The 20,706-nt window shown below is 33.2% G+C and overlaps 1 protein-coding gene across 3 annotated transcripts in view; it reads right to left on the minus strand.

The window, feature by feature from the left end:
* The window catches only part of CALCRL (calcitonin receptor like receptor), a 100,914-nt gene extending 92,879 nt beyond the window's left edge, over positions 1-8,035 (minus strand). For 2 of the 3 annotated variants that reach the window (XM_053598031.1, XM_053598032.1), the window contains exon 1: positions 7,759-8,029. The gene's annotated coding sequence lies outside the window, so the exon portion shown is untranslated. Of the gene's footprint in view, positions 1-7,758 lie in introns of all 3 variants that reach the window. The other variant, XM_053598033.1, reaches the window with a different exon arrangement.
* Positions 8,036-20,706: the final 12,671 nt, after the last annotated feature.

Consider the following 20,706-nt stretch of genomic DNA (forward strand, 5'->3'; position numbering starts at 1 on the left):
TATTACCACGTGTGTTCTGTTAATTCAGAAGATATATTTTGTGAAAATCCATTATAAGGAAAATCCACAAATTATGATTTTATTTAATCACAAAAATGCCTTTTAATTTATGATAGTCCTTTGGCTTTAAGTTTAGGAAACTTCCAAAACCATATAATGATGTAAGGCTATTGACGATTAGCATTCTTTTTACAATTACCTTTAAATATTTGTCAATCAGCTTTTAAAAGCTTAATAAATAAGATATTAACAAACGTGTTGTAACTAATTACCTAATGTAAGATGTAAAATGTTTTGGAAATTAAACTCAATTTTTATTCCTTTGCATATTTTTTATGAAAAGGATTGTTTACTTTCTTTCAATTTCGTTGCTAAGTTTTTTTTTTCTTTCTATAGACTCTGTAGTGCTATTGTCCATAAAGGCAATAAGTAATGGAGTCAGGCTTTTGTTGGGAGGCAACAGTTGGCAAGTCTGCCAGTTTCAACAAGAAATTCTGCCAATTCGAGCCATTGTTTGGCCATTTGGGGAAAGCCTTCAACATTCTGTGTTAAAATACGGAGCAACCTTCTCAGTTACCCTAGTCTGAAAGGTCAGTCCTTGGAATTCAGTGAAACTTGAACACTGAGTACATTACAGAAAGCATCTTTACTAAGATGCTTTTATTTTCCCTTAAGAAGACAGTGAAGCAAAAATATTAGGTTGACCTAAGATAAAATGTTAATTAATTTTGAATGTTTTTCTTTTAGAAATGGGTAGTGGTTCTAACACCTTCAGAATTTCAGCTTTGGCATCAATTGTGTACTGCATACAAAGTGGCAAAAAGTCAACACCCAGTTTCCTATAAGGTAGAGACTGATATGAAGGAAGGTTGGTTCATTCATTTAATTACCTATCAAAGCACTCTTAAGTACCTAGAATGTGCAGGCACTTCTTTGGTTGCTTTTGATATAATATTGGAAAAAAGAAGCAGAAATCTTTGCCCTTGTGGAGTTTAAATGTAAGTGGGATGAAAAGAAGATAGATAATAACATTAGCAAATTCATAAATTAGTAGATGGTTTGGTGTGAGGTTAGAGTGTTATGAGTATTCGATACAAAAGGTTGGACAAACTAAAATAGATGAAAGAGGTACATAATTTTGTATGTATCTTTCAAAGCCACAGGTGACAATAAAGGTTTTAGTCACGTTCAGTCCGTTAGGAGACAACACAGAACTAGGTGAACAAACTCTACTTTCAGGGTTGATGTGAAAAATTACACATTCAATGGATTTTAAAGAATGTTTGCGTTATATCTAAACTTAAATGGAAACTCTTGTTGGCTTTGATATATTTATTTGAAGGCAGTAGAGTAGAATCTGGTTCACTAAATATGGACATATATTAATTTTATTATCAAAGGACTTTTCACAGTGATAACATGGAACACAGGACAGGGAATTTTTTTGGAAAGTGAATAATTAAGGATGTTAACTATTATGAGGAATTCAGTTAATTAAAAACTTAAGTAATATTTAGGAAAATCATTTTGCGGATGTTACTTGTCAGGCTGTTCTATAGACCTGAAGATTTTCTCATATCTCATTTGAAGGCCTTCCTGTTCTCATTAAGCCAAACATTGTTCAGAATGAAAGAATATCGCTTTCTAAGACTCATTCATTTTGTTTAAAAATTAAAAATTTCTTATCAACCCTCACTCTAACCTTTTCCTGTTCAGAGAATCATGTAGACTTCATGGAGTTTTATAATAGCTTTTTGATTTTTAGACCACTGAAGAAGGGAGTTTGAAAGATACTGTACATTGTTAATAATTGTTTGTCCATATCCTGCCTGAAATACCATGTGTGTTTATGAAAAGTATCTTTAATAAAGCTGAATTTGGGTTAGCTGGGGAAAAAAATGAAAATTAAAAATTTCTGATCTACAACCATGACATTTACAATGGAATTAGATAGAAATAAATATTTTCTGTTATAATATGAAAGGTCAAGGGGGTGGGAAAAAAATATGAAAGGTCAAAATTGTGTTAAAAGTGCTTGAAAAGAAGATATTTCAGAGTATATTAACCAAAGTACATACAATTATGAGCAAAGCAGAATCATAGGGTTGTTCTTTATTTCAGGATCTTTTGACAATTCATTGAAAAGTCCAGGTTTATTAAAATAATAAACATAGACGTATTTATATATGTGTACATCTGATTTATTAGACATTAATATATCTGATTTATCATGTTTTGTCATTTTAGAAAACAGCCTAGCTAAAACTTTGAATCCAGATCTTGTGACACAATGAAAAATAAAGACGCAACCAGCAGTATGGATTAAAACTTCACACTTTGATTCGCACTGTCTCTGCATGACATTGAGGTGGAGATGATACTGTTCAGACCAGTGGACTTGTCTGCATGGACGAGTTCCACGCTTAGCAGGGGGCCTGGCCCATCACAAGTGCATGTTAAACTGAAGACCATGCTGGTTAGCCCTAGCATCCTCTAATAAAAACAATGATATAGTTCTAAGAGTTCAAGTGTCAATGTTTTCTGACAGATTAGAGTGAACAGAAATCAAAATCCTTTCTTCTTCAAATAAATTACACTGCAATATCACCAGATTTAAATTTGGTCAGAGGAATAGCAAATTTAGAAGGCCCTGTTTAGATGGCATACAGAAAATTATGCTACTCTTGATCTCTAGAAGCCAAAATGTAGCTACTGGGCATATGGTTTGAAAGAAAGTGAAGGTTAGGCAGGGGTAAATGGAAGAATTTAGAGGAAGGAGGAAGGAGAAGAAGACGGAGAGGGAGATGAGTAATTAGCAATTGCAGATTGTACCTACTATGTAGTCCTTCCTAGAGCTCTGCAGTCACGTCTTCCGTTTGATGAAAAGCATCTTATGCCATTCATTTCTGATGTTCTTGTCTGTTTTTGGATGCTGTCTATAAAAGTATCTATGGTTGTTGAACTATACAGACACACAGAGATAATTTATCTCATTCTATAAGTGTCATGTGAATTAATTGGAATACAGATTATTAAATCGAGAGTCCTAGAACTGTTAATGAAGCCATCAAAAAGGCAGATGCCATTAATTCATCTAGTCAAATGTAAAACATGAGTAGTTTGTTTATAGTTTTCACTACATTCCCTTTTTTTCTTTTTTTCAAGGCACAAATTTTATTAACATGTATGCCTCATATATACTCGGGAGACACCCAGGAAAATTAGTCAATCTCCTAATGTCTTCATTACATTCTCTGCTTAATGATAGGTATTAGTTTAATAAGAACATGGGATCCAAGTAATACTCATTTATAAAATTTATGAAGTTAGTAGTTGGGTAGAAGATAATTTTATCTTAGTTTTGGCTAAGATAAAATCAAACCTGTGTGTTCATTAACATGCAACTTAAGGAAATCCCCCAGGTGACTTAGGAGAGGGATAAAGCATCTAGCTGCTATTTAACTGATCATGGCTATTTAATACACCAAATGATATCTCAGATTTCACTATGATTTATGAGAAAAATAATTGAACTCGGCTTAACCAAAAAAATGAAGAAGAATTATTTCAGGTTTTATATAAAATTGACATTTTTGATTAAAAATATGTTCCTTGTTAAAGGGAAAGAGACTTCTCTGAAAATGGGGCCCATTTAACTAACTTAATAAAATGTAAACCTGTATGGCCTCAATATGTAGTATCATTAAAGGTATTAATTTATGTATTTACTTTTATTTATGCTGGGTTGAGTTGGGCTAGGATTTTTGTCATTGTAGTTTGTAATACAAACAAGGTAAAAAATATATATAATATATTTAATAAAAACCATGGATAAAAAGAAAGATAAAAGTTTTTTTACTTTTAAGAAATTTTAAATACACTATTTTGACCACTTCTGCAAGCAATAATATATTATTTGTTTAATTTTGTACAATACTGTCCCTTAAGTAAAACACAAATTTAAAAAAAATGGAAAAATGTTTTCTAGAAAATAGTGCTACCTATTAGCTTACAATAATTCTAGCATCCTAAGAAATATCCTCTCACTGAGTTCATAGTCTGTGATACAGTTTTACTTTTTAATAATAGGAAGTAAGACGTTATTGTGTCTTTAAAAATTAAATACATTTCTTCTTTTTTGTAAAATAGTTTATCACATTAAAATTAATTTTATTTCGGATTACTCAAATATGAGGAAATGTAGAGATTATTTGATCAAATGTGATTTAATGAAAATATTATAATCCTAGACATAAAAAATTTAAAACTGGAATTATTGAGGACTTTTATGTTTAAATTGGAATTGCAATGGGATAGAAAAATATATTTCCTATTAGTTTTATTGGTTCTGTTGATTAAATATATTTCTAATGCATATTTTCTTCTTTTCTCTAAAAATGATAGCTTAATATTTAAATTTTACTAGTAATGGTATTATACCTATTATTTCTTCAATTTTACACTAATTAAGACTATGTATTTTCAAAATTATGTATCGATTTATTTGCAAAACTGTCTGGCTTCTTCAAGTTATATAACTGCTATTGATGTAAGCATTTGGGCAGTAATGACCATGTGAATAAAAGCGAAAAGGTAAAGTCACAATTAGTATGGAGACCTTACCTTACATTTCAGGTAACTTTGTATTTTTCACCAAATTGTATAACAACATTTTTATATATTACATGTGAAGATTTCTTAAAATAATTTGTAATGCAGCATGGCATAGTACTTTGGCAGAAAAAGAGAGCATTACTGAGAAGTTATGAATTATTACAGTTTACTATGGACCTCAAAACCAGACACAGAGAAATGTTTTAATAGCTGTGTACTATTCATATTTGTGCATCTTAAGTACATTTTCCAAAATTCTGATTAAGTCAAGAACACAAACTTGACTCTCATCAGAGAGTCTTTCATTAACACCATTGCAATTGAGGGATCTTGTGTTTATGGCTTAAAAGCGTCTCTGAATCCCAAACAAAGATAAGATAAGCAATAAAGCTAAAGACTTCAAATAGTGTTATTTGAATACATTGATATTCTGAAAAGCTGATACTATAATCATTATATATCTAAAAACGGAATTATTTTTTCAAGCTGAATTTACAGTCATATATAGAGTATGAATTAAGTTTGCTCTGTGAATACTTATCTTGATCCTTTAAAAATTATTTTGTTATTTTTCTAACAAAGGTCTAAGAAATCCCTTAAAAGGTATGTTGCTATCAAATTTTAACTATGTAGATAAAATTGCTAATAAAATATTTTTATAATGGTTCCAAATATGCTCTAAGTTAGAAATATACAATAGTGCTATAAACTGAAGATCAGTTGGTTTTCATGTATTTATCAAATAATTTCCCCCATATTCTATAAAGCATAAGGTAATCTGTCTTAATATTACTTTGAAATTTTTTTAATTTATGGTTTTTTATTTAAAAGTGTACAACAGCCATGCTACCTTGAATTTTTTAACTGAATTTTATTCTTTTTATGTATGACAATAATAGTATGCAGGCAAACGTTTTCTTAAATCTGCAATATATTAACTCCATTTAGATGTCATTATATCCTAGGGATTACCAGTGAGAAAAACATATACGACTTGGCCATTCATTTACATTAACATTAAAAATTACATACCCAGTTTTAATTTTAAAATGTTTCCATTATTCCAACTCTACGTAAATAGTTTTACATATTATAACTATCTACATATTTTAACCTTTAAAATAGTGCTTTGACATGTGGTAAAATAAATTAGAAAACAATATTGTAACAGTAACTTAAAGCATATGTCTTTAAGAAATAGAATATTCCAGGTAACACATATTTCAGCCACATCATTCACATAATTTATCAAGTCTATGGTTCCTTTCACATATTTAAAACTGACCATAGACTCATTTGATTTTATATTACAGAGAACTATCATATAGAGAAATAAATTAATTTCTTTAAACAGAAAGTCTGCATTGATATTTTCTTGCCAATAAGAATGACAATTTTAGAATATAATAATATGAATTATTTCAAAATTCCAGTTATTTCCTCAAATAATGTCTTTGCCTAATGACCTTCAATATTCATTGCCTAGTGTTTTTCGACAGCAGTTTTTAAAAAATAAAGATTATAAACCATGTTATTAGTTTAGTAATAAATATTTAATTAAATCATGCAAAGAAATTAAAAGTTTGAGGCTACCAATTAAATAGAATTTTGGGAGTTACTCATTATAAAATATAACATTAGTTAAGTACCTACTTCTAAGAAATTAATTTGGGTTTAAAAATGTGTTGCTTTACTTTTTGTTAACAACCGATGGTTTTTGATTCTTTAATGTGTTGTTTCCACTTTCTCTCCCAATTATATAATTGCTCTTTAAAAATCACATTCTAATAATACTTTTCCCATTTCTCCATGTTCAGGGACCTTAGTATATTTAAAGATCGAAAAGAAACAGAAATCAGCCATGAGACTTTTAAAGAATCACAAATGTAAGAATTAATTAAAGTTTTTATTTTATAGAGAAATTTGTGGAAAATTTCAGTTAAAAATGACCCAGGAGTCACTTAGGATGTTTGTAGTCTACTGCTAAAGTGTCCGATTAGGGGTGAGTAAGAACAGGATGCTTCCATTGAAGGACCTCTTGAAGAGTATAATTTCATTTAAGGAAGAAACTATGTAATTTAAAAATTATGTCAATCAACATAATTTGAACCCCAATCTGACACTTAACCTTCTTTAGCAACAAACTTGGGATATCTCTATTCCAATGACTTTTAAGTAAATACTAGTTTCTTAAATTGTTCAAGAAAGTCTGTACTATTAGAATGAATATTAACAGATGTTTTATCTCAGCATTTCAGTAAGTATTATCCTGGAATTTTTTAAATACATACTTTGATTTTTATGTTTAATTATCTAATATGCTTGTGTGGAAAACTGTTACATTTTTAAACTACAGATACCTTGATAACTTACCCTTCCCCCAAAAGCTTGCAGAGGAATACCAGTCAAGTTGAAATATTCTCTTAGCTAAAGATTTTGAAATTAAGAATAATTATAAAATACTCTATATTTTCTTAACTCTAGGTTTTCTTCTTCCCTGTAGCTGACCTCAGATCCAAAAACAGTGGAAACAGTCCAGGGTTAGCAAAAGAAAGCTTTAAACACATCTGGCAATAACAAACAATGAAAATTCCATTAGTTTAATAATTAGAGATATACGTGTAAATAGAGATGAAAGGTAAACAGAAGGCAAATATAATAAATCCAAAGCGACTACAGCTATTTTACACTTGGCATTTTGTTCAAAAAGAGAGTGCGTGAAATTCCAAGATCCCCTAAGTAGTTATTATTTTAGTCCTTTCCTAGAATCCTGATTATATAGAAAGTTTAAAGACCTCTCTTGGGGGCAAAATGTTTTCCAGCTGTCAAGATTCAAGATTGCTTAATAGTGGAGCTAATTTTTAGAGGCATTGTTCTCTGATTAAGATATCTGTTCAGAAATATGCCTTTTAATCCATTTAGATTTTTTATTACTTGTTAAATTTAATTTCTAGAATACCACTGTAAATAATATAATCTAGTAATAACAGATTTTGTATGCATTTTGGGGTAATATGCTACAGTTTCTCTGATGTGTGAAATAAATGAGAGTATATTTCAACATCATTTTGATGCCATTTACCGTAGTGGAAACAGTGTCAAACTACATGAGAATACTACTCAGGATAAGAATAATGCACTTACCCCGCACAGCTCCTAAGGAAATTCTTAGTGAAGTATTCTCAGGATGGAATTTGATTTTCTGAGATTCCGCAGAAGAGATTTACCCCCAGGCAAGGTGGAGGAGAGGGAAAGCCTTGCAATAGGATCCTGCAGGCAGGATGAGACCCAGTTAGCACAGCTTGATGGTCCTAAGGCAGGAGGTGACACTCTGCTGGAGAGAGAGGGGTTGTTCTGAGTAGATTGGAAGTGTGGTCAGATTGTAAGTGATCAGCAGCAGAAGGGAAACATCAGAGCTTCCTGTTACATCACTCTGACCCCGCCTGCAGTTAGTGTTAAGTTACTTTCTTTCTCAAATAGCATACCCCAGGAAAGCTGCACTCCTTTTTTATTCTGAGACAAGAGCAAGAAGCAGCCTGAACAGACAGAGATCATAGGCTGTGCGAATACATTATTACCAGTAAAAAGCTGGCTTGCTTTCCTCACCTTGACTGAGTTCTGTCAGAACTTGCCAAACAGAGCTGCCTCTGATTTAAAGGAAATCTGAATTGAATACAACATTCTGCAGAAAGAATCAAAGGAGTTAGTGGTGTGTATGTGTATGGGAGAGTATGTGTGTGTGTGTGTGTGTGTGGGTGTGTGTGCACGCGCTGAATTAGTTTACAAACCATTCAGGAAAAAATTTATGTATCGTGTCTTTTACATAAAAGAACCTCCCTCGATTAACTATGTACATCATAATTCTGTGATTTGACTCATTAATTTGAAGCTTTGACAATCAGATGCTGTTCCGTTTCATAATTAGATAAATAAACTATACGCTGTAATTTTATTTATTTTTGTCTTTCTTCATGGCATAGTGTATGTGTGCCGTAAAGTAAATCTATGTGTACAGTGTGTTTTTTGTCATAACATACATTTAAGTATGTAGTTAAAGAAAATAACTTTTTGAAAATAATTAATAATTTTAAAATAGTTGCCTACATTTTAAAATATTTGACATAATTGTGTCATCATCTATAATCTAAAAAATAATGTATACTGTAATATTTTTATCTCACAATGGCTTTAAAGAAAATGTAGCTATTTTATAATATAATACTATGAAATATTACAAAATACATAATATGTTTAAATTTTTTAGAAAAATTTTTATCTCAAAATTTATACAAATTCATAAATAAATTATAGTATCTAACCAATGAATCACTTAATATTGCCAAAGAATAGAGTTGTAGAATTGAAATACATTTATCATTTTTTATAACATGGTAAATGTGTGAGATGCAACAATTAATGTAATTGTTGAGCAGCACTGAAAGTCACTTATCTGGGTGTGAATTTTCTCATTGGTAAATCCAATAATATCTAAACTCACTTTTATTTCCAAGACTTTGGATCAACAAATTTCATTATATTTAGAAATAGTTAAGATATTGTGAGGATCGTTAAAGTATTAGTAAATTAAGATCAGAGCACAGAGAGATAGTTAAGTTACAACAATTCAGCAATGAAATTAAGTGCCCCTACTCTTTGTAGATTAACAAAGGAGATGAAGACAGCAGAAATTAAGAAATATTGTGTTTCTGAAGCAGGGTGCTCCTGTTGACATTTTTATTATCTGGAGTCACGGAAGAAAATTATTACACCATCTTTGATTTCAAGACTAATAGCATCAAGGTCAATAAAAAACACATACGTAAAAGTAAAATAGGATACATATTAATCTCTGTTAAAATTAAGAAAAAAACTTACAAGAAACTGAGTTACCCTAGTGTGGTTACTAGAAGATAGAAAATAACAAGAGGAACTAAAATGTGATGTTATACAGCACTGTATTTTGAGATAGGGTTTGGTTTAGCTTTGCTGTTGAGCTGTACTTCATTTTTGAGTTGTTTTCTTAGGCCCATGAGAAGAAAAGTCAAATTATTACAAGTTCCATAAGCAATGAGTCTTTAATCTGAAAACAAATGTGAATATTCCTAAGTGAAAATTCTACTTAATTCTGATGTTGGAGCTAGCACACCGTGTAGGGGAGTCACCAAGAAAGAAATAGAAGGTCTTAGGGTTGGGTCAAAAGGTAAAGAATTTCAGTTCTGTTTCTTACACTTTCTGGAATAATCTCGCCAAAGCTTTTTAGACTTGGTGTTGCCATTGTGAAATTCAGAGCAAAATCAAATAGCAGATCTTAATATCCAAATGATGATGATACATGTCCTCTCTGATTCAGTGGCAACAATAATAATATCTAACCCCTACAAACAGATCAATGTGTAGTTTTTAGATTTAATTAAGTCATTAAAAACTAATTTTTTTCCTGATAAGTTTGTAAAAGATTTATTTTTGTTTCTCTAATGATTCATTGATTTTATTTGTCCAATAATAGTAAAGTCTAGCACGTGTAAAATCCATGCTTTGATCTTATGTCATAAGACACTTAAGCCAATGCTCTTTCTCTTCTATATCAAGAGCTTTGTTTAATAGAGTGTCTAATAGAAGTTATAGTATTTATACTTAAAGCATTGGTTAAGTACATAGGCTGGCCCATGGTTGTAGTCCATGAAGACATTGGTGTGTGTCACACTTTGGGGGCAAGACATGATTGCAAGAGGGACTTTGCCTAACAATTGCAATCAATGTAACCTGGCTTATTATACCCTCAATGAATCCCCAACAACAACAAAAAAATAACAGGAAAATTTCATCCCAGTAATTGGATCCTTGAGTTGCCATTTTATAAGATGCAGAAGGAATAGATAGCACAAGCATGTCCAGGTAGCTAATTTGGGTATACTAAGTTATGCAGGGGCAAGTGAAATAACAGAGCCCGGAAACTTCTTAAATACCCAGTGAAACAGGAATATGAATATTTGCAAAACTGCACAGAACTAAATGAAAATGTTTTAATAATCAATGAGGCGGGCGGCGCCTGTGGCTCAACGGGTAGGGCGCCGGTCCCATATGCCGGAGGTGGCGGGTTCAAGCCCAGCCCCAGCCAAAAATAAAAAAAAAAAAAAAAAAAAAAAGAAAACAATAATCAATGAGGCAGTTTTCATTACATTAATTACATTAATTCAGCTTTATGTGAGACATAATTATATGTATTTACATATTATAACCATTCTTCAGAAGACACTGAAGCCACTTGGAATAATTTATCAAATGGTGATTGAACCTGTATTTTGAATGTGAAACTCTGCTAGTTGTGTTTTAGGGAGTTAAACAAAAGTATGATATGGCCTGCTATCTAGTTATTTTAGGCAGAAATTGACTAGCACGCAAGGAATCAAGTGTTAAATTCTGTGTGATTAGCGGCCAATACAGCATCTAGATGTAATGATGAGCAGTACTTTCGATAAGGTTTTCTGCATAAATGCAGAATAGTGCACATAAAATGATAAACAGTTACATGTTCTTCATTTCAAAATCCTATATGTGAGATTTGTGCCTATATTTAAAGTCCTGTGTGTGAGGCGCACAGTGCCAGTCTCCCACCAGGGAGTGCTGGTTACCATGTGAGATGCATGTTGACGCAGAATCACAAGGAGGCAAACTCAAAAGTCACTAGATTACTGTTTATATTGACTACTTCAGTTAAAGTAAACCAAAAATGTGGCTTGACAAATTTAGGTTTCTACTGACCAAAGTGACCACTTATTTTGAATTTGTGTGGATGCTGCCTTGGAGCAAAGCTTTGCCACAAGAATAAACAAAACAAGACAGAACACTTTTATGTGAAACATATTAAAAATGGACCTTCCCTAGTGAGAGTGCAAGAATTAGGAGCCAAGGAAAACATTTAAAAATTATTTCCATGAAGTTTTTCAGTTATTATGTTGTTGAATTAATAATTTCTCTATTCTTAATTGAAAATCATTACCTATACTTAAGTATAACGTATACAATCAACAAAATCATGTGAAACCTACCTTATTAAAAGTTCACCAATAATTTGAGGAAAAATACATAATTCTTATATTCCTTACATCAGAAATTTCTCCTACCAAAGAAATGAGTTGACCTGATCTTTTATTATTTTACCTAGTGATTTCTGTTAGTGTTTTTCAAGTTACAGCCCAAAACAAAACAAAATAAACTGGATTTTGTAAAATAAGATGTATTTGATGACTGGGCCCTTGAGTGTAAATATGCTATTGTCTATAACTAAAACTAAAGAGCCTATTTTTAATTTTATGGGAAATTATAATGTTATTTAAAAATATTTACTATGAATAAGAATTTGAAAAGCATAGATAACTAAATTAAAAATGGGCAGTCATTATATCAGGTCCCTATGCAGACAAATAAAACTATTTCATAGTCAATAGAAACATTTCTATTAGAACAGTGGTTCTCAACCTGTGGACTGTGACCCACAGGAACTGTATTAAAGGGTCGCAGTATTAGGAAGGTTGCGAACCACTGTTTTAGTATTTTATCACGTGTTTTCTTAAGAGAGTCAAATAACATAAAATATAATTGGCCAAATACTACATTTTTTCTTTTATTTTTATTATGTTCTCATGGATTTAGATTTTCCAGTAAACTCATGATTATCCTACATATATTCATGAGTGTTTGGGCAGTAATTATTGCTAGAACAAAGAGCTAACACTGGAAAATGAGCTGTGTTATGGACTAGGTAAAAATGAATTTTTGAAATACTTTAAATGAAAGAACAAAATAAACTTCTTAAGGGTATAAATACCATCAATGGGGTGAACATGTGTCTCAGTTTTCCAGGGCAGTCCCAGTTATATTTTAACTCTCGAAAGTATTCTGGGATGGATAAAATGTGTACAATACGTGGTCCACTGGTTATATTTATCCATATACTACACTGGTTATATTTATCCATATACTACATAGCACTGATGAATGGCACATAAACACTAAGAGTGATTTAATCAGAAATGCATGTGGGAAACTCAAGTCTCCTTTCCCAGAAAAGTTTAAAATAAGGATTATTTCTAGGACAGATTTAGTTGACATTGAAAAAGTGCCTTTTTCAATTCTGAATATATATTTATTGTGAATTTCTTCTGAAATGCATCTTATTTGCTGAATATTAATCTTGATTGTGAAAATAGAAAGTTTATTTAAATTTGCATTTAGGTCCTTGACTTAAGTAGCATTTGATTAAAATACCAAGTTCTACATTTCACTTAAATAATTTAAAGATTAAGTTCTAAAGATTCCAAATAATATTAACATAACTAGCAAACTAGTACGTTATCATCATACTGCTATAACTTATAAAAGTATTATTAATTTATATATTTTTCTTCAAAAGCTCAATCATGTTTGACATCACTTCGTAAATACAGTGAAGCTTTAAATATAAAGGAATGTGGAATGTGGAATAATGCCTATACATTACAATAAGGTAATGTATAGGCATATATTAAAGAATAATACAATGTATTTGCCTGGAAAATCTTTTTAGCATTTTTGAGAAAGTATCAACCTTTCTTTTTACACTTAGCAGTGAAGACTTGAGTATTTGTAGTCTCATTCTGCCATCTAGTGTTAAGCATTCTCAAATTATAAAAAGTTGCTCTTTTACTAGAATAAAAATGAAATTCTCTCTATTTCTCTATTAAAAAGGTCTCAATAACTAGGGAAAACTTCTAAGAAAACCTTGTGAGCACTGCTGAACTTGATAACTATAGGTAGGTATAATGGTCAGCTTCTTCTCATAAAATATACAAACTCAAGCTTTATGTAGGCTGAAGACAGTATGTGCTTCATGAAATATTAAATACAAAGGCAACACATCAGTACATAAATTTTAACATATATTATAAATTATTTAAAATGACATTTTAAAATACCATATCGTCTTGTGGCTTTCAATGTGTATGTGTGTGTGTGTGTGAGTGTGATTCAAAGGTAGGCAAGGCTAGGCCAAAGTGGATTGATGCCTATATATCTGATAATGAATATAAATAAGATATTCAAAAACTCACAATAGATTGATAAATGTCTCTTACATCTGAAGGCTCTCATTATGTCCTATCAGGAAAAATGTTTGTTCTACCACTATTTGTTAGGAAAAATGTCAATCATTAATTGTCCATAATTATCTTCTTGCTTAATAACATCTGACATTTGAGAGAAATTATATTTGTTGAATACTAATTACCTCCAAGATCTATCTCGATGAACATTTATATCATCAAAAAATAAGGTTTATGAACTGTAGTCATCCATTGAACATTTATTGATTGATCATCTATCATGTGCCAAGCATTTGGATAGATGCCCGTAATGTAAAATTTGGAATAGGGACATAGTCCCTATTCTAAAGGAACATACTATTTGCCATCGGGTAGAAATTTAGAAAAATACACTTGTTTTTGTTCACATTGCTCTATATTCGTGTTACTAAGAAGCGCTATCTGTAATGATTGAAACAGACCAGGACTAGGTAAGTAAAAAGGTGGAATGTAAATATAACCTACTTCTTGTAGGAAAGCATTTTCTCTGAAGGTATAATTCAACTGGAATCCAGAAGAAACATGGGGCTTTGCTGAGGTGAGAAAGAAGTCTGTTCCTGGTTTGGCTTCTCATAACAGAGCTTGCGAGAAAGATTTGGGTGCAAGTGATTTATTGAGGTTTGCTCTTCAGACTTTCAAAAAAAGCAACAAGGGAGGGAAGGAAACAGAATTGGGAAGAATGAGGTGAGCAAGCATGTAGTCTGAAGTAAACCTGGATTTGATGTAATCCACAAGAGTGGGGCTCTGAAACACAAACTGCAGTCTAGAATTGTCGTTCCTTGATGCAAAGACATCTGTCTTCAGTAGCTATTTATTGGTTTGTTCTTATCCAAGCCACTGGGGAAAAAGGAAAATATTATCTAAGGAGAGTAGTTGCCATTACCAGAGATCATTTGTCTAAAGAAGGATAGAATTGGGAGGTGGTGGCATTCAATTTTCTCAGCAAATGAGAGATGAGATCATTAGCTTAACAAAAGATGTGTGATACCCCTCCTGTGCCCAAGCACACAACCTGGGGTCTTGAGGATTGTCCAACCCTGTCCACCACCAGTGGTGTCTGTGTAACTGTTCTGGAGTCTACAGACAGGTCCTTCAAACCTGGCTCCATTTCCATAGCCAACACCCATCCTCACATACCGCATAGAGATCTGAGGACCATCCCACACATTCCACCACAGCCAACACTAACACCAATTCCTGCATTTTTGATGTCCAATAGTTGTCCCACCAATAGTGCTGCCATTGCCCATGCTTTACATACTATCCAGGGAACTGAAGACCCACCCACACACCTGTCCAACTACCATCACTGCTGACACCAGTATAAGCTACCTGGATATCTAAGAATTAGACCATTTGGACTCATACCAGTGCCTGTGTATATCTACTGGAAGCCCAAGGACAGGCACGTTCAGCTCACTACTGCCATAAGACTGGCTCTGGCGGCATTCCTATTCCCAGCAAAATGTCACTAGCGCTTCCACTAACAACTGTAGCCTAGCCACTGAGGAAGTATGAAACACGACTGATGCTGTTTACAGCCAAATAAATCATACAGAGGCTACACTACGGCTTACACTCTCCTACCCAAACCATACTATAGGTTCATCTCATGAAAAAATGTTTTTCCCTACAAAAAACAATCCAAAAAACGTGGAAGAAGCAACTGTTCCATGAGATACATAGATATCAACACAAGAAACATGAAAAACAAGGAAATACGACACCTCCAAAGGAAAGCCGTAATTCTCCAACATCAGATTAATCAAACTAATGATGTTAAAGGAGCTGAGTGAGATAAATGAACACAAATACACAATGAAAAATAATTCAGTATTTGAATGAGAGTCTCACCAAACATCGATATCATAAAAAAGAACCACACATAAATCCTGGAAGTGAAGAATTCAATTGATGAAGTTAAAAGTATATTTGAGAGGCTCAGCACCTGTGGCTTAAGCAGCTAAAGTGCAAGCCACATACACCTGAGCTGGTGGGTTCGAATCCAGCACGGGCCCACCATCCAACAATGATGGCAGCAACCAAAAAACTAGGCGAGCATTATGGCAGGCACCTGTGGTCCTGGCTACTAAGGCAGGAGAATCGCTTGAGCCCAGGAGTTGGAGGTTGCTGTGAGCTGTGATGCCACAGCACTCTACCCAGGGTGACAGCTCTCAAAAAAAAGAAAAAAAAAGTATATTTGAGAGTTTTCACAATAAAGTAGAGTAAGCAAAAGAAAGAACTTCATAATTTGAAGAATGATTTTCTGAAATAACTCAAAGACAAAAACAATCAACAAACAAAAGAAGTAAAAAGAACGAGTAAAGCCTACATGATGTACGGGACACTATACCGTAACAAATGTGCAATGGGGTATTCTAGAAGGCGAAGAGAGAGAAGACATAGAAAACCCATCAAATGAAATAGTAGCTAAAATTTTCCCAGTCTAGATGTTGCACAGGAAGCTAAGAGATCCCTAAATAGATGCAACTCCAAAAAATGATTTCTCCACAGTACATTCTAATGAAATTGTCAAAAGTCAAAGACAAACAGATTCTAACAACAGCAAGAGAAAAGCATTTAGTCACCTATGAGGGAATCTCCATCAGACTAAATAGCAGATTTATCAATAGGAATCTTATATGCCAAGAGAGAATGAGATGATATAGTCAAAGTATTAAAAATAAAATAAAAAAAAAACAGCAAAGTTATCCTTGGTAAATGAAGGAGAGGTAAAATCTTTCCCAGACAAGCAAAAATGGGAGGAATTGATCACCACTAGACTGGCCCTGAAGCAAATGCTTAACAGATTCCTAGCCCAGAAGCAAAAGGGGGATATCTGATATGATGAAAACACACAAAAATATAAAACTCAATAGTAAAACAAACATGCAAATGAGAGAAATGATTCAAATGTTACTACTACAGAAAAGCACCAAGATGCAAAGATAAAAAACGAAAGAGAGAGAGAGAGAATATGCAAAACAACCAAAAAAGAAATAACAAAATGACAGAAATAAATCAGCATATGTCAATAATAACCTTGAATGTAAAAAGGTGCAATTTTTACTTAAAAGATACAGAGCAGCTGAATGGACATAAAAGTACAAAACAACTGTATGCTGCCTACAAGAAATTCACTCCACCCTAAAGATACATAATTGCCTAGAAGTAAATGGATGGGAAAAGGTATTCCACTAAAACTGAAACCAAGACTGAGTGGGAGTAGCTATGGTTATATCAGATAAAACAAACTTTAAGCCAAAACCACCATAGACAAAGGAGGCCATTACATCACGACAAAGGATGCAGTCAGCAGGTGATGTAACAATTGTAAGTGCATGTGCAATCCATCCACACCCGAGCACCCAGATAAAGAAAGAAAGTATTACTAGATTTAAAGAGAGATACATACTACAATACAATAGTAGTTTGGGCTTTCAATAATCCACTTTCAGTATTGGACAGATAATCTGGTCATAAAATCAATAAGCAAGACTTGACTCTGAACTGCATTTTCCCCATTGTATGAAATAGATGTATACAGAACAGTTATCCAACAGCTTTAGGATACACGTTCTCATCAGCACATGGATCAAGTTTCCAGGATAGACCTTGTGTTAGGCCACGCGACAAGTCTCAACAAATTTAAAACCATGAAAAGTATACTAAGTATCTCCCAGACGAAAAATGGAATAAAACTAGTGATCAAAAATTAGAGGCACTTTGGAAATTTCTATGTACAGATACATATAAATTAAACAACATATTCCTGAATGACCACTGGGTAAATGAAAAAATTAAGAAGAAAATAAAAATAAGTTTTTGAATATACAAACACAGCATACTAAAACCTTTGGGATACAGTAAAAGCAGTGTGAAGAGGGAAGTTTACAGCAATAAATGGCTATATTAAAATAGAAAATTTTCAAATAAATTATCTAATGATGTACTTCTAGCAACTAGAAAAGCAAGAAACAGAGGCTGGGAAAGGGCCAGTGTGCAGGGTGTGTGTGTGGGGGGGGTGCGGGGGAGGCCGTGAGGAGAGATTAGGTAGAAGCGACTAGTTTAATACAAGAAGGAATAAGGTCCAGTTTTCAAGAGTAGACTAGGGGTAACTATAGTTGACAACAACATACTGTATTACATATTTCAATATTGCTAGAAGAGGATTTGAAATGTTTCAAGCACATAAAGTGATAGATGCCCTAAATGCCCTGAACTGATCATTAAATTTTCTATGCATGTAACAAAATACCACATGCACCCAATACAAATGTATAAACGTTATATACAAATTCAAAAAGATTGTGGAAGGGCTACAAATGAGACTCTACCCAGAGACTGCTGCAATTAAATAGAACTTGTTTCAGGGCTCTATGTGGACTCTTACTGGAACTTGGAGACCGGTGAGCAAGAAGAGAGCCCCATGTAAATACAGGAGGGCATGAAATCAGGGTCATATACATTGTAGTAAGAAATGTGTATTATACTCTGTGTGCAATGGGCCATATAATCCGAAGTATGTTTTACAAGCACGCTTAGTTCTAGTGAGTCTGAGTGAGGCTGGGGTAGGGGGAAAAGTAAAACAAACTTTCCCTCTGTTTTTATGTATTTCTGCAAGGGAGTAGTTTAGTTAGTGTGCAGTGTTGACCATGGTCCTATATATATGATACCCATAAAATTCATTTCTCATGGTATTTTTAAATATTCAGAAAATAAAATACTACAGTTGGAGGACTCTTGATGGATTATTTATAATAAAGCATACAAATTCAGTGTTGGGTTATATGTATTAATTATTTTACAGTCATATTTTACTTGGGATGCATTCTGAGAAAAATGTTGTTACATGGTTTTGCTTTTGTGCAAACATCATAGAATGTTCTTACACAAACCTAGGTGGAATAGCCCATCTACGACATACCTAGGCTACATGGTACAGCCTACTTCTCTAGGCTACAAACCTATATGGCATGTCACTGTACTGAATACTGTAGATAACTGTAATATAATGTGTGTACATAAATACAGCAAAATCCAGAAAAGGTCTAGAAAAATGTGGTACAAAAGATAAACAATGGTACACCTGTATAAAGCATGAGCGGAGCCTATAGGGGTAGAAGCTCCTCTGGAAACTTAGTCAATGGCTAAGTGGAGAGTGACTGTGAAGGCCGGGGACATCACACTACTTCAGACTTTATAAACAATATACACTTGGACTGCACTAAATTTACATAAAATATTTTCCTTTCTTTAATAATAAGTTAACCTTTGCTTAATGTAGCTCTTTTATTTAATAGACTTTTTAATTTTTGATTTTTTTTTACATTTTTCAATAAAATTTAGTTTGAAACACATTGTACAGTTGTATAAAAATATTTTCTTTATGTTTTTATTCTATAAGCTTTTTTCTAATTTTTTTTACTTTTAAAACTTATTTATTGAAAACTAAGACAAACACACACACATTGGGCCAGCCTTGATATTGTCAGGATCAACAATATCACTGTCTTCCACCTCCACATTTTGTCCCACTGGAAGATGTTTCAAGGGCAATAACATGCACAGAGCTCTCATCTCCTATGATAACAATGCCTTCTTCTGAAAATACGTACTGAGGCTATTTTAGTTAACTTTTCTTTTTAGTAAGTAAAAGGAGGACCCTCTAAAATAATGATTAAAAAGTATAGTATAGCAAAGTGCCCATCGACCCATGAATGGATTAACAAATTGTGGTATATGTACACCATGGAATATTATGCAGCCATAAAAAGATGGAGACTTTACCTCTTTTATGTTTACAGGGATGGAGCTGGATAATATTCTTCCTAGTAAAGTATCTCGAGAATGGAAGAAAAAGTATCCAATGTACTCAGTACTATTATAAAACCAATACATAATCACCCATGCTTTCATACAAATGATAAAATACAATTATAGTCCAGAACGGAGAGAAGAGGACGGCGAAGGGAGGGGAGAGAGGTGGCTGGGTGAAGGGAGGGTAATTGGTAGAACCTCATCTATTGTGTATATTGCCAAAGGGTACATGTCAAATATATTAAGAGTAGAGCATAGGGCGGCGCCTGTGGCTTAGTGAGTGGGGTGCCAGCCCCATATGCCGAGGGTGGTGGGTTCAAACCCAGCCCCGGCCAAACTGCAACAAAAAAATAGCTGGGCGTTGTGGCGGGCGCCTGTAATCCCAGCTGCTCGGGAGGCTGAGGCAAGAGAATCGCGTTAAGCCCAAGAGTTGGAGGTTGCTGTGAGCCGTGTAACGCCACGGCACTCTACCGAGGGCGGTACAGTGAGACTCTGTCTCTACAAAAAAAAAAAAAAAAAAAGAGTAGAGCATAAATGTCTTAAAACAAGAATTAAATAAGTGAGGTGAAGTCTACATTAACCAGTTTGACGTGAGCATTCCAAATTGTATATAAAAGCAGTACATTGTACCCCATAAATGGAAGAATGTACACAGTTATGAACTAATAAAATACATAAACCTGTAACATGGTCAGTTTTGATCATTATTAAGCATTACTTACTGTACATAATTGTATGCTGTACTCTTTTATAGAATAGAAAAAGTGTAGTAGGTTCATTTACACAAACATCATCACAGACATGTGAATAATGTGTTGTGCTATGATGTCAGGGACAGGGATGACATCACTAGGCAATAGAAAAATTTCCACTCTGTTATAATCTATGGGACCACTGTCCATTATTGATTGAAATGTTATTATCTGAGCAATGACAGTATTTTTAAGTCCCTGATGGTATCTAGTAGCAGCACTGGGTCTCTGGTTGATTTTAGGGAACACTGAAGTAGAAAGTACCATTGTTGACACTGGCATTTTTTCCCAGAAATATGCTATGTACCCTTTTTATACGTTATTAAATTACATGAAAATTTTATTTCCAATTCCTAAACAAATCCATAGAATCTTAGTACATTTACAGAACTGGAACTCAG

The sequence above is a fragment of the Nycticebus coucang genome, chromosome 7 (assembly GCF_027406575.1).
Source record: "Nycticebus coucang isolate mNycCou1 chromosome 7, mNycCou1.pri, whole genome shotgun sequence".
Classification (NCBI taxonomy): Eukaryota; Metazoa; Chordata; class Mammalia; order Primates; family Lorisidae; genus Nycticebus; species Nycticebus coucang.